Source organism: Pelobates fuscus, chromosome 11 (genome assembly GCF_036172605.1).
Source record: "Pelobates fuscus isolate aPelFus1 chromosome 11, aPelFus1.pri, whole genome shotgun sequence".
In the NCBI taxonomy this organism is placed as follows: domain Eukaryota; kingdom Metazoa; phylum Chordata; class Amphibia; order Anura; family Pelobatidae; genus Pelobates; species Pelobates fuscus.
The window spans coordinates 36526325-36544255 of NC_086327.1; positions in this window are offsets into that span (position 1 = coordinate 36526325).

Below are 17931 nucleotides of genomic sequence, written 5' to 3' on the forward strand. Positions count from 1 at the left end.
TGTTTTAGACGGCAGACCCACTAGGGGTATACCGATTGTGCGGTAGGCCCATAAGGGGTTATTTGTGTATGGAATCTGCCCCCTCTGTCGGAGGGAAGGAGCGAAGGCGCACCGCTCGATCGAACGCTCTTTAGTCAGACCGTTTGATTTTGTTAGTCAGGCGGGGCTCTGGTGTAAATAGCCCTAGCCGGACACCGGTGTCTTATCTAGACTAGCGTTCTAGGGTGTATATTTTGTTCGCTAGGTCGGAGGGACCGGGAGACTAAGCGGCGTCTGTGTAAATTCGGTTCGCTAGCTCTCAACCTATCTTGGCTAAGTGGGAAGGCGTGTAAATTTGGAACCCACTAGATTTTTGATAGTAATCGACTAAGAGGCGTCTGTGTAAATTCGGTCCTCTAGCTCGCTATATGTGGTGCTTGGGCAGTGTGGCTAACCAAAACGTATGTAGATTGTTTTTGGTAGTCCATTCAAGGTACTGGCCAATAGTTTAGTTGGGAATTGTAAATGTGATAAAGATTGTTTAGTAAAGTGTATATCTTGTTAGATAGCGCGAGCTCAGCCGTCTAGCGAGAGTGTTAATAGTGTGTTGCTGTATTATAGTGCACGGTACCATAACCCTGTATATTTACTGACACTGTATATAAGTACTAATCATTGTCGTCCATTGCATGTTTAACACCATAACCACTAATAATTGTATTGTGACCTTAACTTGTGCTTTGACCTATGCTAACCGTACTGTAACCGCTATTTGTAAAAGACGATGTTACTGGGGTGTGTTATAGACGGGTAATTCATATATAGAGAATTATAGCGTGGGTGACTGTATAGTTACGCCAAAGGGCATAATATTGATTATTTAGTGACTGGTGTAACAGCTGTGTGTGTACGGGAATTCCCTGAGTGTTTATTGTGTTATTGTATACGTTTCACTTGGTAACTGTACCACGTGGTGCTGTTGCCAGAGGAAACGGGTGTGACTGTTGAATAGTACGCGTGCATAGTATTCGTTGTCAACGACGTTCCATTGATAAGTATGGGCGCGTCGCAGTCAACGATTCCGGATCCCTTAGGTTGTATGGTGAAGAATTTTAAAAAGGGATTCAAGACATGTGATTTTGGGGTTAAAATGTCTCCTGTACGTTTGGTCACTTTGTGTACTAGGGAGTGGCCTACTTTGGTTGCGGCATGGCCGCCACGTGGCAGTTTGGATCCAACTCTGGTACAGCGCTTACACGTGGCTGTATCGGGTAGGCCTGAACTTTACGGCCAGTTTCCTTATATTGATTGTTGGAGACAGGCCGTAAATGACTCGCCAAAATGGCTTCAGACATGCCACGAGGAGCAATGTCGCCTCATGGTAGCTAGGACTTGTTTGTCCACTAGGACTGGTGTTAGGCCCATTTTGGACACGCCCCCTGAGTCCGAGATCCCTTTGCCGCCCCCTTACTTTCCGTTAAGAGGAAGTGACGCAAATGCAGGAAGTCCTGCAACCCTTCCCTCATTGCCCTCATCCACTTCCGCTTCCTCCTCCAGTACAGAATCCACCCCCTCTCGTACTAAATCTCCCCTTCCGGAACCAGAGCCAATCCCCATTAGATCCGAATATCCTGATTTGGCGCCACTTCAGACTTCCGGTCAAGCTTCTTCTAGCTCGGCTCGAAGTGTTTTATTTACAACCTTTTCCCAAAACCAAGCTCCCACATCCTCATACCCTATTTCTCCCCGACTGGAACCCATAACTGACGCCCCTCCACGTAGCCCCATACAAACCCGACAACTGACCGGTACCCAACAATTAAAACATTATCAGATGCCTCTTCATCTGAATCCCGGGTCAGCCTATATCGACGCCGCAGGCCAAATGGCACATGCTGACCCAGTCTTCGTATATGTCCCGTTCACGACAACCGATCTCTTAAATTGGAAGACCCACAATTCCTCGTATACTGAGAAACCACAAGCTATGACTGATCTGTTCACCTCAATAGTACAGACACATAACCCGACATGGGCTGATTGCCAGCAGTTATTAATGACTTTATTCAACAATGAGGAAAGGACAAGAATTAATCAAGCGGCCATTAAGGCACTAGAGGATAAAGCCCGTACTTTAAACCAAGCCAATCCATCAGCATGGGCCGCAACACATTATCCCAACACCGATCCCAATTGGAATGTAAATGGTGCTGATATGGTTCAACTCAGAGCCTATAGAGACGCTATAATTGCTGGCATGAAAGCTGGAGGAAAGAAAGCCATTAATATGTCGAAGACAGTTGAGGTGATTCAGAAAAGCGATGAAGCGCCCAGTGTCTTTTATGACCGATTATTGGAGGCATACCGCTTGTATACCCCCTTTAATCCGGAAGACGCAGATAATTCCCGAATGGTGAACTCCGCCTTTGTCAGCCAAGCTTACGGAGATATTAAGCGCAAGCTACAGAAGTTAGAAGGGTTTGCAGGTATGTCTATCACCCAACTAATGGAGGTAGCGAATAAAGTATATATGAACAGGGAAACAGAAAGTAAGAAAGAGGAAGAGCGCAAGATGCGTAGAAAGGCAGACATGCTAGCGGTAGCGATCGCAGGCGTAGATAGACGGGGCCCAGATAGAGGCGATAGTAAGTGGAATGAGGAACCTCTAAGTAGAAATCAGTGCGCATACTGTAGGGAAGAAGGGCATTGGAGAAATGAGTGTCCTCGAAGAGAACAGTGTGAGAGAGACAGACCTAGGACAGGTTATGGAAACTTTAGAGGCAGAGCGAGAGGTAGAGGAGGCCCCGGAGGGAGTAATGGTAATAGAGGGAGCAATGGGAACAGAGGAAGTGTTAGGGAAGATAGGTATTTCCCAGCAGCGCAAAGGTCCCGCGATAGGGAAGGCAGGGACTTTGTAGGATTGGCTGACACGGTCATGGAGGACTATTGATACCGACCGGGCTCCATCCCCCTTGGTCGAGCGGAGCCTATGGTCGATGTATCAATAGGGGGAAAAAGGAGTGCGTTCATGATCGACACTGGTGCTGAACATTCAGTGGTGACTAATCTAGTTGCTCCTCCATCTGGAAGGACTATTACTGTAATAGGAGCAACTGGAAGAAGTGCTGAAAAACCGTTTCTTAAAAGTCGACTCTGTACATTGGGAGGCCACGTAGTAAAACATCAATTCCTTTATATGCCTGAATGTCCAGTCCAATTGCTGGGACGTGATATGCTATCAAAATTACAAGCGCAGATTACGTTCCTACCAAATGGAACAACATCCTTAAAGTTTAATGGACCTTCAGGTATTATGACATTATCCGTACCAAAGGAAGAAGAGTGGCGACTTTATACAGCGTTGACTAGCCAAAACCCTAGGAGTGATGAGTTCTTATTCAACATACCAGGAGTTTGGGCAGAGAACAACCCACCAGGACTGGCCCGCAATATTCCACCTATTAAAATTGAACTAAAACTTGGGGTTTATCCAGTAAGCCTAAGACAATACCACATCCCGCAGAAGGCTAAGAAGAACATCCAATCTTATCTGGATAAGTTCATACGGTATGGTATCCTAAAATTCTGTACTTCCCCCTGGAACACCCCATTGCTGCCTGTTCAAAAGCCCGGTACAGATGAGTATCGACCTGTGCAGGACTTGAGAGCAGTCAATGATGCGGTTGTTAGTATACATCCAGTTGTACCCAATCCATATAACCTGCTTGCTTTAATTCCGGGCGGGGCTACTTACTTTACAGTCTTAGACCTCAAAGATGCCTTCTTTTGCCTCCGAATTGCCGCAGAAAGTCAATGTATTTTTGCTTTCCAATGGGAGAACGCTGTAACGGGCTCAAAACGCCAAATGACCTGGACAAGACTGCCCCAAGGGTTTAAAAATTCACCTACCCTATTTGGTTCAGCTCTAAGTCAAGATCTACTGGATTTCGAGTCCATCCCAGGAGAGTGTGTATTGTTACAATATGTAGATGACTTGTTGATAGCAGCAGTTACAAAAGAAATCTGTCAGCAAGCAACGCACGATCTACTACACATTCTCTGGAAGGCAGGATACAAGGTGTCTAGAAAGAAGGCTCAGTTGTGTTTGCCAACTGTCAAATATCTGGGATTCCATATCTCTGAAGGTCAAAGAATTATGGGGCCAGAGAGAAAAGAAGCTGTGTGCCAAATACCGATACCCAAGAATAGAAGACAAGTGCGAGAATTCTTGGGGGCAGCAGGCTTCTGTAGGATATGGATTCCCAGCTACGCGATACTGGCAAAACCTCTGTACGCAGCTATCAAAGGTACAGAGCACGACCCCTTCTTATGGACCCAAGAACAGCAAACGGCATTTGAAGATGTGAAGAAGGCTTTGATGAGTGCCCCAGCATTAGGTCTACCTGATCACACACGACCATTCTACCTGTATGTACATGAGCAAAGAAGAATGGCTGTGGGAGTATTGACACAGTACTTGTGATCATGGCAAAGACCTGTTGCCTATATGTCTAAGCAACTGGATGCAGTGGCCAGCGGACTTCCACCTTGTCTAAGAGCCATAGCTGCAGCCGCCCTGCTAGTAGCTGAAGCTGATAAACTCACTCTGGGTCAAGAACTTTATGTACGAGTCCCACATGCAGTACAGACGTTGTTGGATTACAAAGGAAATCATTGGTTTAGTAACAGCCGTATGACTAAGTATCAAGCAATGTTGTGTGAAAACCCAAGAGTGCATTTAGAGACTGTAAACACCTTAAATCCAGCTACCCTTTTGCCACAACCTACTGAAATTCAACATGATTGTTTGGAAGTAATGGATGAAGTATTCTCAAGTAGACCAGATCTTCGTGATTTTCCCATCCAGAATCCCGATGTTCAATATTATACCGACGGCAGTAGTTATGTGAAAGAAGGGATCCGCTATGCAGGATATGCAGTAACAACAATAGATAAGGTGATAGAAGCTCGGCCACTGGCGAAAGGAACATCAGCACAAAAGGCAGAATTGATAGCACTGACACGAGCGTTACAATTGGCTGAAGGTTTAAGAGTGAACATCTACACGGACTCCAAGTATGCGTTTTTAACCACTCATGCCCACGGAGCTTTGTATAAAGAAAGAGGACTACTGAATTCAGAAGGCAAAGAAATCAAATACGCAGCTGAAATCCTACAACTATTGGAAGCAGTGTGGGAGCCGGAAGAAGTCGGTATCATACATTGTCGAGCGCATCTGAGAGGAGATGGTGATGTAACCAAAGGAAATCGGATGGCAGATAGTGCAGCTAAGCGTGCTGCTGAATCAGGAAGACAGGAATATGTGGGACATATAGCTGCTCTTATACCAACTCCACTGTCTCAATGGACTCCAGTTTATACAGCTCAAGAAGAGGAGTGGTTGAAGACTGAACCAGGAAAGTATTTGGAGAACAAGTGGTATCAGCTAGAAGATGGAAGAATAGTCATACCAGCATCACTAGCGGTAGAAATTGTCCAAAATTATCACAACGGGACACATTCTGGGAGAGACAGTACAGAAGAATCTCCCAGAAAACATTTCTACATACCAAGATTGTCCAACTTGACTCAGGCCATTGTACGAAGATGTGTAACGTGTGCTAAAAATAATGCAAGACAAGGACCAGTAAAGCCACCAGGAGTCCAGTTTATGGGGGGACTCCCCATGTCCGATTTACAAATTGACTACACAGTGATGCCTAAATCGGGTGGACATCGTTACCTGTTGGTAATTGTGTGCACCTATTCAGGCTGGGTAGAAGCATGTCCTACTCGTACAGAGAAAGCAGGAGAAGTTGTGAGATTCCTGTTACGAGAAATAATACCCCGATATGGACTACCCTGTTCTATAGGATCGGACAATGGTCCAGCTTTTGTTCATCAGTGCCTACAACAACTGACTCATATGCTTGGTATAAAGTGGAGGCTTCATACAGCATATAGACCCCAGAGTTCTGGTAAGGTAGAGAGAATGAATAGAACTATTAAGAATCAGTTGGCTAAAATGTGTCAGGAAACCCAACTTAAGTGGAACGTTCTCTTACCCATAGCTTTATTGCGAATCCGCAGTACCCCTACCAGAAGGATGGGCCTCTCTCCTTTTGAAATCATGTATGGGCGACCACCTCCCGTACTTGGTAACTTAAGGGGGGACTTGAGTCAGTTGGGAGAAGGAATTACCCGGCAGCAGGTTGTAGAGTTGGGTAAGACTATGGAGGAGGTACAGAAATGGGTACAAGATAGATTACCTGTGAATATTTATCCCCCAGTTCATAGTTATCATCCAGGAGATCAAGTGTGGATTAAAGAGTGGAATAATGTACCGTTAGGGCCCAAGTGGAGAGGTCCTTATGTTGTTCTTTTGTCTACCCCTACAGCGATAAAAGTAGCCGAAGTGACTCCGTGGATACATCACTCCAGGGTTAAACCAGCAGCAGTCGATTCTTGGCAAGTTACAGCAGATCCAGAGAATCCCTGCAAGATCCGGTTAAAACGCACGACTCAGTCGGAGTAACGAGGAACTATTGTGGATTACAAATTTTATTATTTTTGGGATTTGGTGCGTGAGTGAGAAGGCCATAATAAAGCCTGTCCGCCCACCGACGTATAGTATATAAGCCAGGGAAAGTCTCGAAGGGACTCCTGTGAAGACGAGCAGAACTCCATTCCCTGCAGCCCTTACATCCTGGAAGCTGAGGTGCCTTTGCACGGACGAAGACTGAGGATGACGGCGAAAGATGTGTTGATGATAATGTTTATTTATGTGTATTTTTATATTCAGGAAGGTAGAGGTACCGACACTCCTAGCTGTGAGGTATGCATTAAGACTACAAGAACAGGTAACCATATTTCCCAAACCCTAATTTGGCATTCACAATACGAGTGTAAAGGAGATGTATCGAGATGTAGATACCTAAATATAGACTATAGTGTGTGCCATTTAGGAATAGGAGAACCTAAGTGTTTCAGTCCAGAGTATCAACCCCGTACAATTTGGTTGACTCTCAGGAATGGAGATCCTCAGGGGACCCTAATTAATAAGACGGTGTTAGAATCCGTACATTCTTCGGGTTTTCTGCTATTTGATGCGTGTAAGGCGATATCAAGTGGTAGAAAGCCGTGGAATGTATGTGGGGATCTTAGATGGGAGAGGACGTATGGGTCTAATGATAAATATATTTGTCCCAGTAGTAAAAATAAATATGTGAGTCCTAGATGCCCAAATAGAGACTATAACTTTTGCCCATATTGGTCTTGTGTGGGGTGGGCAACTTGGGGACAGACAGTAGACAAAGACATGATAGTGACTAAGTTGCCTACCAGCCCATATTGTAAGTCTATGGAATGCAACCCAGTCCATATACTTATAAATAACCCCGATAAGTTCTTAGACAAGTGTAACGGACCGTTTCAGCATAAAAAGGGAAAAATCCGTTTAGGCGATAATCCCCTTTTCTAGAGACAGGCACAGCTACTGCAGAACACCCAAACTCCCGATCTGGATACGAAATAACACTCCGAACTGGAACAGCTGAACAAGAAAAGCATACAATCCGCTTACACTCTTGGCAGTCAGCTTACAATCCAATTCCCCCCAAGAACGAGACGAGACTTCATTTTGAGGGTTAAACAGGAACTCTAGACTGGGACACCCAGTCTGCCTTTTATTACCAACAAGTACATACAGGACACTCCCAGGGGGAGGATGAAATTAACCAATCACATGGATGTACCTCCCACACATTTCCTCCCCTTAGATTAACACTTAACACAATTATACTGTACACCTTTTTCCCCAATTCCTGGATGTACCCCAAATACATATGATACACCTCCAAAACAGGTATCCCCCGATAGCCCTTATTCAGGGGGACAACATATGCAAGAATCAGCCCATTCGGATAAATGGTTCAGGAGTTATGGGACTTTAAAGTATTGACCGACCGCATGGGTAAAGTATCCGAAAACAGTTCCATGCATTTTGGCCCTGCGGTCGGTCACAAACAGGTGAATGAAACATACGAATTACTTGGGTTATAGAGACTAAGGGGGATTCGCATGAATCCCCTAGTTCGTATGTTTCTTTCTACCGAACGGCGGGCCGTTCGGTAGTTTCCCCACGAAATCCTGGAAGTCTGGAGGTCTCAGCGGTGTTTGCCTAGTCGAGTGTCCGATTTCAGTTCCAGACACTCGACGGCAAAACACCGCTGTTCGGCAGTTAAAGATGGCCGCCGCCACGTGGTTGTTTCCCGAATGGCGGCCACCCAGAGGACACATAATACATTACATGGATTGCCAATTACCTGTTTGCAACATTGTTGCAAACGGTAATTGGAGGCACACTTATTCCTGGGTGGTCTGGTTGTTCGGTAGTCTCATTCAATATAATGAATGGAGTGATTCTACCGAACAATCAGATGAATGCTGCATATATATCACCCAGGTTAAACTTAACACATAATACATATACAATATACAGGCAGTACAATAGGATAGGCTTCACAGTCTTAAAGGGACAGTAGTCCCAAAATGTCCATTGCTGGTTTTAAAGGGCCAGTAGCAGCAATATAAATTAGTACATGCCCAAATATAGTCTTTAGAGTGCAATATGTCCAGGGGCCATAGTCAGCGGGTAGGAGGCTAGCAGCCAGGCTTCTCCAGCCCACAGTGGCGAAGTTGGTTTCGCCACAACAAGTATGGCAATTTATTTGGGTTTCAAATATACGAGACGGGTTTAGATCCTGGGACAGTATTGTTTATAGGGATAGAGACTGATACGGTATCCTCCCAAACTCATCAAGTATACCATTCCTTTTATGAAGAGATGAGCATAGATAATAAGATCCCCCATAATGCTAAAAACCTGTTCATTGATTTAGCTGAAAGTATTGCCGGTAGTCTTAATGTTACCAACTGCTATGTGTGTGGAGGTACTAACATGGGAGACCAATGGCCTTGGGAAGCAAAGGAGGTAATGTCCGGTTCTGAGGCAGTTGACCAATTAATATCTACACAAGCCGATTATCATATGAGTGTTAGAGGTAAATCTGAGTGGAGATTAAAGACCTCCATCATAGGTTATGTTTGCATAGCAAGGAAAGGAATAATGTATAACACTTCTGTAGGAGAATTAACTTGTCTAGGGCAAAATGCTTATGATGATGATAAAAAGAATACAACTTGGTGGTCGGCTTCAAATGTCTCAGAACCATCTAACCCGTTTGCTAGATATGCCAATTTAAAGGATGTGTGGTTTGATTTATCCATCACATCTACCTGGAGAGCCCCAGCAAATTTGTACTGGATCTGTGGTAAGAAAGCCTATTCGGAGTTGCCACAGGACTGGGAAGGGGCATGTGTGTTGGGTATGCTCAAACCATCCTTCTTCTTGTTACCTATTGAAACAGGTGAGACTTTAGGTGTTAAAGTGTATGATGTGAATCATAGGAAGAAAAGGGGACCCATAGAGATAGGCGCCTGGGAAGATGATGAATGGCCTCCCCAGCGTATCATAGATAATTATGGGCCAGCCACGTGGGCAGAAGATGGTACCTTTGGTTATAGAACCCCTATTTATATGCTCAACCGTATTATAAGATTACAGGCGGTGGTTGAGATTATTACTAACGAAACATCACAAGCGCTCAATCTTCTAGCGAAGCATAATACCAGGATGAGGACAGCAGTCTACCAAAATAGATTAGCCTTGGATTACCTTTTGGCAGTAGAGGGAGGTGTATGTGGGAAGTTTAACCTGAGCAATTGCTGTCTTCAAATAGATGACGAAGGGCAAGCAATAGCTGAGCTTACTAGCCATATGGTTAAACTAGCGCATGTGCCTACTCAGGTATGGAAAGGGTATAATCCAAGTAGTTGGTTTGGTAGCTGGTATGAGTGGTTTGGAGGGCTTAAGGCAGTGGTAGGTGGAGTCCTATTGATTTTAATGTTGTGTCTACTCCTGCCGTGTCTTATACCCTTAGTAGTTAGGTCTGTGCAAAGCCTGATAGAAAATATAGCAGAAAGGAAGGCTGCTGCACAGATAATGGCAATTTATAAGTATAAGGCTCTAGATCAGGGAGAACCAATGCAGGAAGATGAGTGTTGAAGATTCACATCATAAGTTAAGTCTGGTCTGGTTCAAGGTAACTTGCGGTGTATGCAAACCAAGGTTAAGTGATGCCTCAAGTAATTGTGAAATATCAAGAGGCATCAAAGGGGGGAATGTGGTGGAATCTCGGTAAAAATAAATTTAGTAGGCCGAGATTACCACGTGGCATGTGTACGTGCATATGCTGACGTATCGATCAGTTGGTTGCACGAGGCAAGATACGATCAGTAGTGTACGGAGCATGTGCAAGAATACAGGATGTAGTATTCCCCTCCTCCATTGTGCTGGACAAGCCATGCGGTCAAGCAGGAAGTTAATTCTTATTTGTATTGATTGGTCAAGAGAATGTGCGGGTGGAGCTTAATATGGGAGGAGTTATGTGCCTATATAAGGAGCTTGCACTATTGTCCGGGGCTCAGAACTTGTGGTATTTTGGTGACGCTAGTCCCTCTGAGTCCCGATCGGTGATCCAATAAAGAATCTCTTCCTTCCTGAAGAAACCTGTGTCCATCTCTCTGTGCTTCGCTTCCGTCAGTTTCTCCGGTATCAATATAGGAGTGTTTCAGGTGTGTAGGGTATGGTGGTTCCCGTTATGAGGTGTATGAGACTGGAGATCCGTGACCAGAACTTTTGGATCACCGTGCATGACCACCAGATGTGAGCCGTGTCCCCAATGGCCTCTAGTCATCTACAGCAGTTATTGGACGTGCCTGGGAATGCCCGTTTGAGTTTGGATGGGGTGTAGTGCCATCTAGCTATCTTCTTATAGTTACTTTCTTGTGTCGCTCAGCTGGTGGATGATTTTTGTGTCAGGAGGAATATTTGCTTCCAGTCATTATCTGCGAAAGATAAGTGCAGTTCTTGTTCCCAGTGTTTTTTGTAGAGTAGGTTGATTGGTTGGCTAGTGTCCTGTAGTAGGCATATGTGGTTTTGACCTGTTTCTTTTTGAGTGTGCATTGGGTGCACGTAAGTTCGAATTTGGTCAGTGCTCGGTGACCTTGTTGGGGGTATTAGTTGGTCCGTAAAAAGTGAATGAGTTGATCGTAGTGAAATTTTTGAAGGGTCGTGGGAGTTCCCTGCGGGTGTAGGGACGACAGGGGCCTAATTCCCTCATTGTCAAGGAGGTCTCGTGAAGGTAGGTATGCTGTGGTATGATATTCTCGGTATGCCGCTCCCGATTCACCAGGCTTGAAGAGCGGATTGTGAGTCAGTGGATATAGCGGTGATGGGTATGGTGATATGTCCGCCCAATGACTCACGTGTGACCACATTCTCAGTGTCGGAGTAATGGTCGGGTGTTGTTTGTGCGTAAGGAAGGATTGGCCAGAGTTGTGCCATGGTATTGTGTGTATGGGGACACGGAAGATGTTATTCTCTACATCTACCCATTGTTTGGTCGTGTTTTTGCCTGTCCAGTCATAAATCCTGGCCAAAAGTACTGCACTGTGGTATCATTCCACATCTGGCAGCCCCAGACCCCCCTCCGTCTTTGATCTTGTGAGCAGCTGATAGGCTAGCCTGGGGCGTTTGTGGGACCAAATAAATGTCGTAAATAGTTTTTGTATGGCAGCAAAGAAGGTTGTGGGTAGAGTGATCGGGAGAACTTGCAGCAAGTATAATATTCTTGGGAGAATATTCATTTTCAGGATATTTATCCTGCAAAACCAGCTGAACTGCGAAGTGTGCCATTTAGTAAGATCTTTGGTTCTAGCTTGGATTAGCAGGGGGGTGGGGGGTGGTTTCATATAGTCGTGAGATAACGGATGGTAGTGCTACCCCCAGATATGTTATATGCTCTGTTCCCCAGGAGAATGGGAAGTTTGATTGTAGATGTGTTTTGGTCGAGTTTAGTACTTTCAGTGGGAGGAGTTCACATTTACCTAGAATGGCTTGAAAGGTGAACACTTTGCTATAGAGAGACATCTCCTCCAGTATATGAGGGAGTGAGGAGCTGCGTTCGGAGGCCGTGAATAGCATGTCATCTGCAAATGCTGATATTTTGTGTTCTGCAACTCCCAATTTGAAACCCTTGATGTTAGGATTTTCTCTAACTCCCTGGAGGAATGGCTCCAGGACCAGGACGAAACGAAGAGGGGTGCCTTTGGAGATGGGTACTGGGAGTGAGAGTTGGCCGTTCACGAGTAGCCTAGCCATTGGTCTGGAGTATATAGCTCCCATCCACCTTAGCCAGTTTGGGCCAAAGCCCATCTGTTCCAGGGTGGCAAGCATCATCGACCAGTCCACCCTGTTGAAAGCCTTTTCGGCATCTCTGGAGAGTAACAGTGTCTGGGTGTTTGTGTGTTCAGAGTGATGCATGAGATTAATGAGTTTGGTGGTATTATTTTTAGCTTCTCGGCCTTGTATAAATCCAGCCTGGTCTGGGTGAATTAGCTCTGGGAGCTTGAGGCGTAGGCGGTTAGCTAGTGTTTTAGTGAACATTTTTTAAATCAATATTTTTAAGTGAGATAGGCCAATAACTCCCACATAGTGTCAAATCTTTACCTGGTTTGGGTAGAGTGCAATAGTGGCTTCCGATGTCTGTGGGGGTATGGAATTGTCTTTAAGTAGGGAGTTGAGTGCGTCTAGGAGTGGGGGTATGAGCTGGATGGAAAAGCTCTTGTAGTATTTGGCCGTGAAGACATCTGGGCCCGGGCTCTTTCCTAGTGGGAGGGAGTGTATCACTACTTCTAACTCCTCTTTAGTTGTGGGAGAGTCAAGGCTAGCATGATGTCGGCCATCAGATTTGACTCGGTCCCTTGTGGAGTCTGTATGGATGAGATAAATGTGGTTTGTCTTTGTGATTTTAGAGCTTGCGCTAATAGTCGTCCCCCTTTGCCCCCTTGGGTATAGTACCGGTGTCTGGTAAGAAGAAGACTTTTCTTGATTTGTGTTCCATTAAGGGTTGCTAGTAGTGATGTACCGAACTGTCCGCCGGCGAACAGTTCCCGGCGAAATTAGCGTGTTCGCGTTCGCCACGGCGGGCGGACACATGCGCAGTTCGATCCGCCCCCTATTCGTCATCATTGGGCAAACTTTGACCCTGTGCCTCTCGGTCAGCAGACACATTAAAGCCAATCAGCAGCACTGCCTCCCTTCCACACCCTCCAACCTCCCTCCCAGCATCCATTTTCGATTCATTCGGAAGATGCATGCTTAGTGAGAGGAGGGAAAGTTTAGCTGCTGCTGATTACATAGGGAAATTGATAGCTAGGCTAGGGTATTCAGTGTCCACTACAATCCTGAAGGACTCATCTGATCTCTGCTGTAAGGACAGCACCCCAAAAAGCCCTTTTTAGGGCTAGAACATCAGGCTGCTTTTTTTTTTTTTTTTTTTCCTGTGTAATGTAATTGCAGGTGCCTGCTTGCCAGCTTCTGTGTGAGGTTCACATTGGATACTGTGCCTATTTGCCCAGTGCCACCACTCATATCTGTTTTAACAATCGGTTAAGCTTTACATTTAAAATAAATATATTTTTTTTCACTGTAATAGAAGAGCAGTTGCCTGCCTGCCAGCTTCTGTGTGAGGTTGGATGCCTTGCCCATTTGCACAGTCAGTGCCACCACTCATATCTGTTTTAACAATTGGCTAAGCTTTAGATTTAAAATAAATAAAAAAATTTCACTGTAATAGAAGAGCAGTTGCCTGCCTGCCAGCTTCTGTGTGAGGTTGGATGCCTTGCCCATTTGCACAGTCAGTGCCACCACTCATATCTGTTTTAACAATTGGTTAAGCTTTAGATTTTAAATAAATCATTTTTTTCACTATAATAGAAGAGCAGTTGCCTGCCTGCCAGCTTCTGTGTGAGGTTGGATGCCTTGCCCATTTGCACAGTCAGTGCCACCACTCATATCTGTTTTAACAATTGGTTAAGCTTTAGATTTAAAATAAATATTTTTTTTTCACTGTAATAGAAGAGCAGTTGCCTGCCTGCCAGCTTCTGTGTGAGGTTGGATGCCTTGCCCATTTGCACAGTCAGTGCCACCACTCATATCTGTTTTAACAATTGGTTAAGCTTTAGATTTTAAATAAATCATTTTTTTTCACTGTAATAGAAGAGCAGTTGCCTGCCTGCCAGCTTCTGTGTGAGGTTGGATGCCTTGCCCATTTGCACAGTCAGTGCCACCACTCATATCTGTTTTAACAATTGGTTAAGCTTTAGATTTAAAATAAATATTTTTTTTCACTGTAATAGAAGAGCAGTTGCCTGCCTGCCAGCTTCTGTGTGAGGTTGGATGCCTTGCCCATTTGCACAGTCAGTGCCACCACTCATATCTGTTTTAACAATTGGTTAAGCTTTAGATTTTAAATGAATCATTTTTGTCACTGTAATAGAAGAGCAGTTGCCTGCCTGCCAGCTTCTGTGTGAGGTTGGATGCCTTGCCCATTTGCACAGTCAGTGCCACCACTCATATCTGTTTTAACAATTGGTTAAGCTTTACATTTAAAATAAATATTTTTTTTTCACTGTAATAGAAGAGCAGTTGCCTGCCTGCCAGCTTCTGTGTGAGGTTCACATTGGATACTGTGCCTATTTGCCCAGTGCCACCACTCATATCTGTTTTAACAATAGGTTAAGCTTTACATTTAAAATAAATAAAAAAAATTCACTGTAATAGAAGAGCAGTTAGTTGTCTGCAAGCGTCTGTGTTTCAGGCCTACTTCAGCGTTTGCTCTGCAGACCTGTGCCAGCGTGCTTTGACAGTTGCCAATCATATCTGGTGTCTCTTTAGCGTGCTTTTACAACCAAAATTTTGTTTCCACTGTAATAGAAGAGCAGTTGCCTGCCTGCCAGCTTCTGTGTGAGGTTCACATTGGATAATGTGCCTATTAGCCCAGTGCCACCACTCATATCTGTTTTAACAATTGGTTAAGCTTTCGATTTAAAATAAATAATTTTTTTTCACTGTAATAGAAGAGCAGTTAGTTGTCTGCAAGCGTCTGTGTTTCAGGCCTACTTCAGCGTGTGCTCTGCAGACCTGTGCCAGCGTGCTTTGACAGTTGCCAATCATATCTGGTGTCTCTTTAGCGTGCTTTTACAACCAAAATTTTGTTTCCACTGTAATAGAAGAGCAGTTGCCTGCCTGCCAGCTTCTGTGTGAGGTTCACATTGGATACTGTGCCTATTTGCCCAGTGCCACCACTCATATCTGTTTTAACAATTGGTTAAGCTTTCTATTTAAAAGACATAATTTTTTTTCACTGTAATAGAAGAGCAGTTGCCTGCCTGCAAGCATCTTGGTGTCAGGCCTACTTCAGCATGTGCTCTGCAGACCTGTGCCAGCGTGCTTTGACAGTTGCCACTCATATCTTGTGTCTCTATAGCGTGCTTTTACAACCAAAATTAGTTTTTCACTGTTATAGATTGAATAGCAGTTACTTGTCTTCAAGCGGGTGTCTCAGGCCTACAGTGTGTGCTCTGCAGCACTGTTCCAGTGCACATTGCCAATCATATCTGGTCTCACAGTAGCTTGCACGCATAGTACCACAAATCCCCAAAAAAATGACAGGCAGAGGCAGGCCACCCCGCAGGGGCCGTCGTGGTCGTGGTGCTGTGATTCCCTTTTGCCCTAGAATAATGACCAGTTTTCAGAAGCCACGTACCCTGAACTTGAAAAGTTCTGAGGACATAGTTGACTGGCTAACACAGGACACCCAATCTTGTACAGCCTCCGCTCGGAACCTTGACGCACCATCCTCCTCCAGCTTAGCTTCAGGCACCTCTCAAGATAGCACTCACCCGCCTGCCGCCACCACCAAAACTAGCACCACGGCCGCTTTACTTGGTATGTCAGAGGAGTTATTCACACACCCGTTTGAAGAAATGAGTGATGCGCAACCATTATTGTTAGAGGATGTAGATAACAGGGATATGTCTCAGGCAGGCAGCATTAAACACATGGAGGTACAGTGTGATGATGATGATGTTATACCCGCTGCTGCTTCCTTTTCTGAGTTGTCAGATACAAGCGAAGCGGTTGATGATGACGATGCGTCCATGGATGTCACGTGGGTGCCCGCTAGAAGAGAAGAAGAACAGGGCGAAAGTTCAGATGGGGAGACAGAGAGGAGGAGGAGGAGACCAGTTGGAAGCAGGGGGGGTCGTCGCAAGGAGCTAGTGGCACAGTCAGAAAGCATGCATCGGCACCCGGGGTCAGCCCGACAGCACGCCAATCAACGCATGCTGTGTCCACCACCAGAATGCCGTCATTGCAGAGCTCAGCAGTGTGGCATTTTTTTTGTGTGTCTGCCTCTGACAACAGCGATGCCATTTGCAACCTGTGCCAAAGGAAACTGAGTCGTGGGAGGTCCAACACCCACCTAGGTACAACTGCTTTGCGTAGGCACATGATCTCACATCACAAACGCCTATGGGATCAACACATGAGTACAAGCAACACGCCTACTCTAAGCCGCCATCCTCCTCCTGGTCCAGCATCTTCAGCCACGTCAACCACTGCTGTCCTTCTTGCCCCCTCTCAACCATCCGCCACTCCGTCTCCCGCCTTGAGCAGTTCCCGCTCATCTGCCCACAGTCATGTGTTACTGTCAAGGACATGTTTGAGCGTAAGAAGCCAATGTCACCAAGTCACCCCCTTGCCCAGCTTCTGACAGCTGGCTTGTCCGAACTATTAGCCCGCCAGCTTTTACCATACAATCTGGTTGAGTCTGAGGCGTTCAAAAAAATTGTAGCTATTGGGACACCGCAGTGGAAGGTACCCGGACGGAATTTCTTTTCACAAAAGGCAATCCCCAACTTGTACTCGATTGTGCAAAAGGAAGTCATGGCATGTCTGGCACACAGTGTTGGGGCAAGGGTCCATCTGACCACTGATACCTGGTCTGCAAAGCATGGTCAGGGCAGGTATATCACCTACACTGCGCATTGGGTAAACCTGCTGACGGCTGACAAGCAAGGAATGCGTGGCATTGCAGAGGAGTTGGTGACACCGCCACGAATTGCAGGCAGTCCTGCTGCCACCTCCTCTACTCCTCCTACTCCATCCTCTTCCATAACCTCCTCGGCTGAGTCCTCTTGTGCCGCTGCTTCTTGCTCCACATCAACGGCACCCCCCCCAGCTCCCCAGGTACTATTCCACATCCCGGATACGGCAGTGTCACGCCGTCTTGGGTTTGACTTGCTTGAAAGCAGAGAGTCACACCGGACAAGCACTCCTGTCCGCCCTGAACGCACAGGTGGAAAAGTGGCTGACTCCGCAGCAACTGGATATCGGCAAAGTGGTGTGTGACAACGGAAAAAAATTGATAGCGGCATTGAAGTTGGGCAAGTTGACACATGTGCCGTGCATGGCACATGTGTGTAATCTGATCGTACAACGCTTTGTGCATAAGTACACAGGCTTACAGGGCGTCCTGAAGCAGGCCAGGAAGGTGTGTGGCCATTTCAGGCGTTCCTACACGGCCATGGCTCACTTTGCCGATATCCAGCGGCGAAACAACATGCCAGTGAGGCGCTTGATTTGCGACAGCCCTACACGTTGGAATTCAACACTCCTAATGTTCGACCGCCTGCTCCAACAAGAAAAAGCTGTTAATGAATATTTGTATGACCGGGGTGCTAGGACAGCCTCTGGGGAGCTGGGAATTTTTTTGCCACGTTACTGGACGCTCATGCGCAATGCCTGTAGGCTCATTGCAGTGGCTCTGCACCAGACTCCCCTCCAATTGATCAAAGTTAAAGGTTTTTTCAAGTGGACTGATTACAATTACAGGGCCTCTAAAGAGTCCTGTATTGTTATTTGTCGTCACTACCTTCCCGCGTCGGGAAGATTTCTTGCACAGGGCGCCCAAAGGCCTAAGGCTG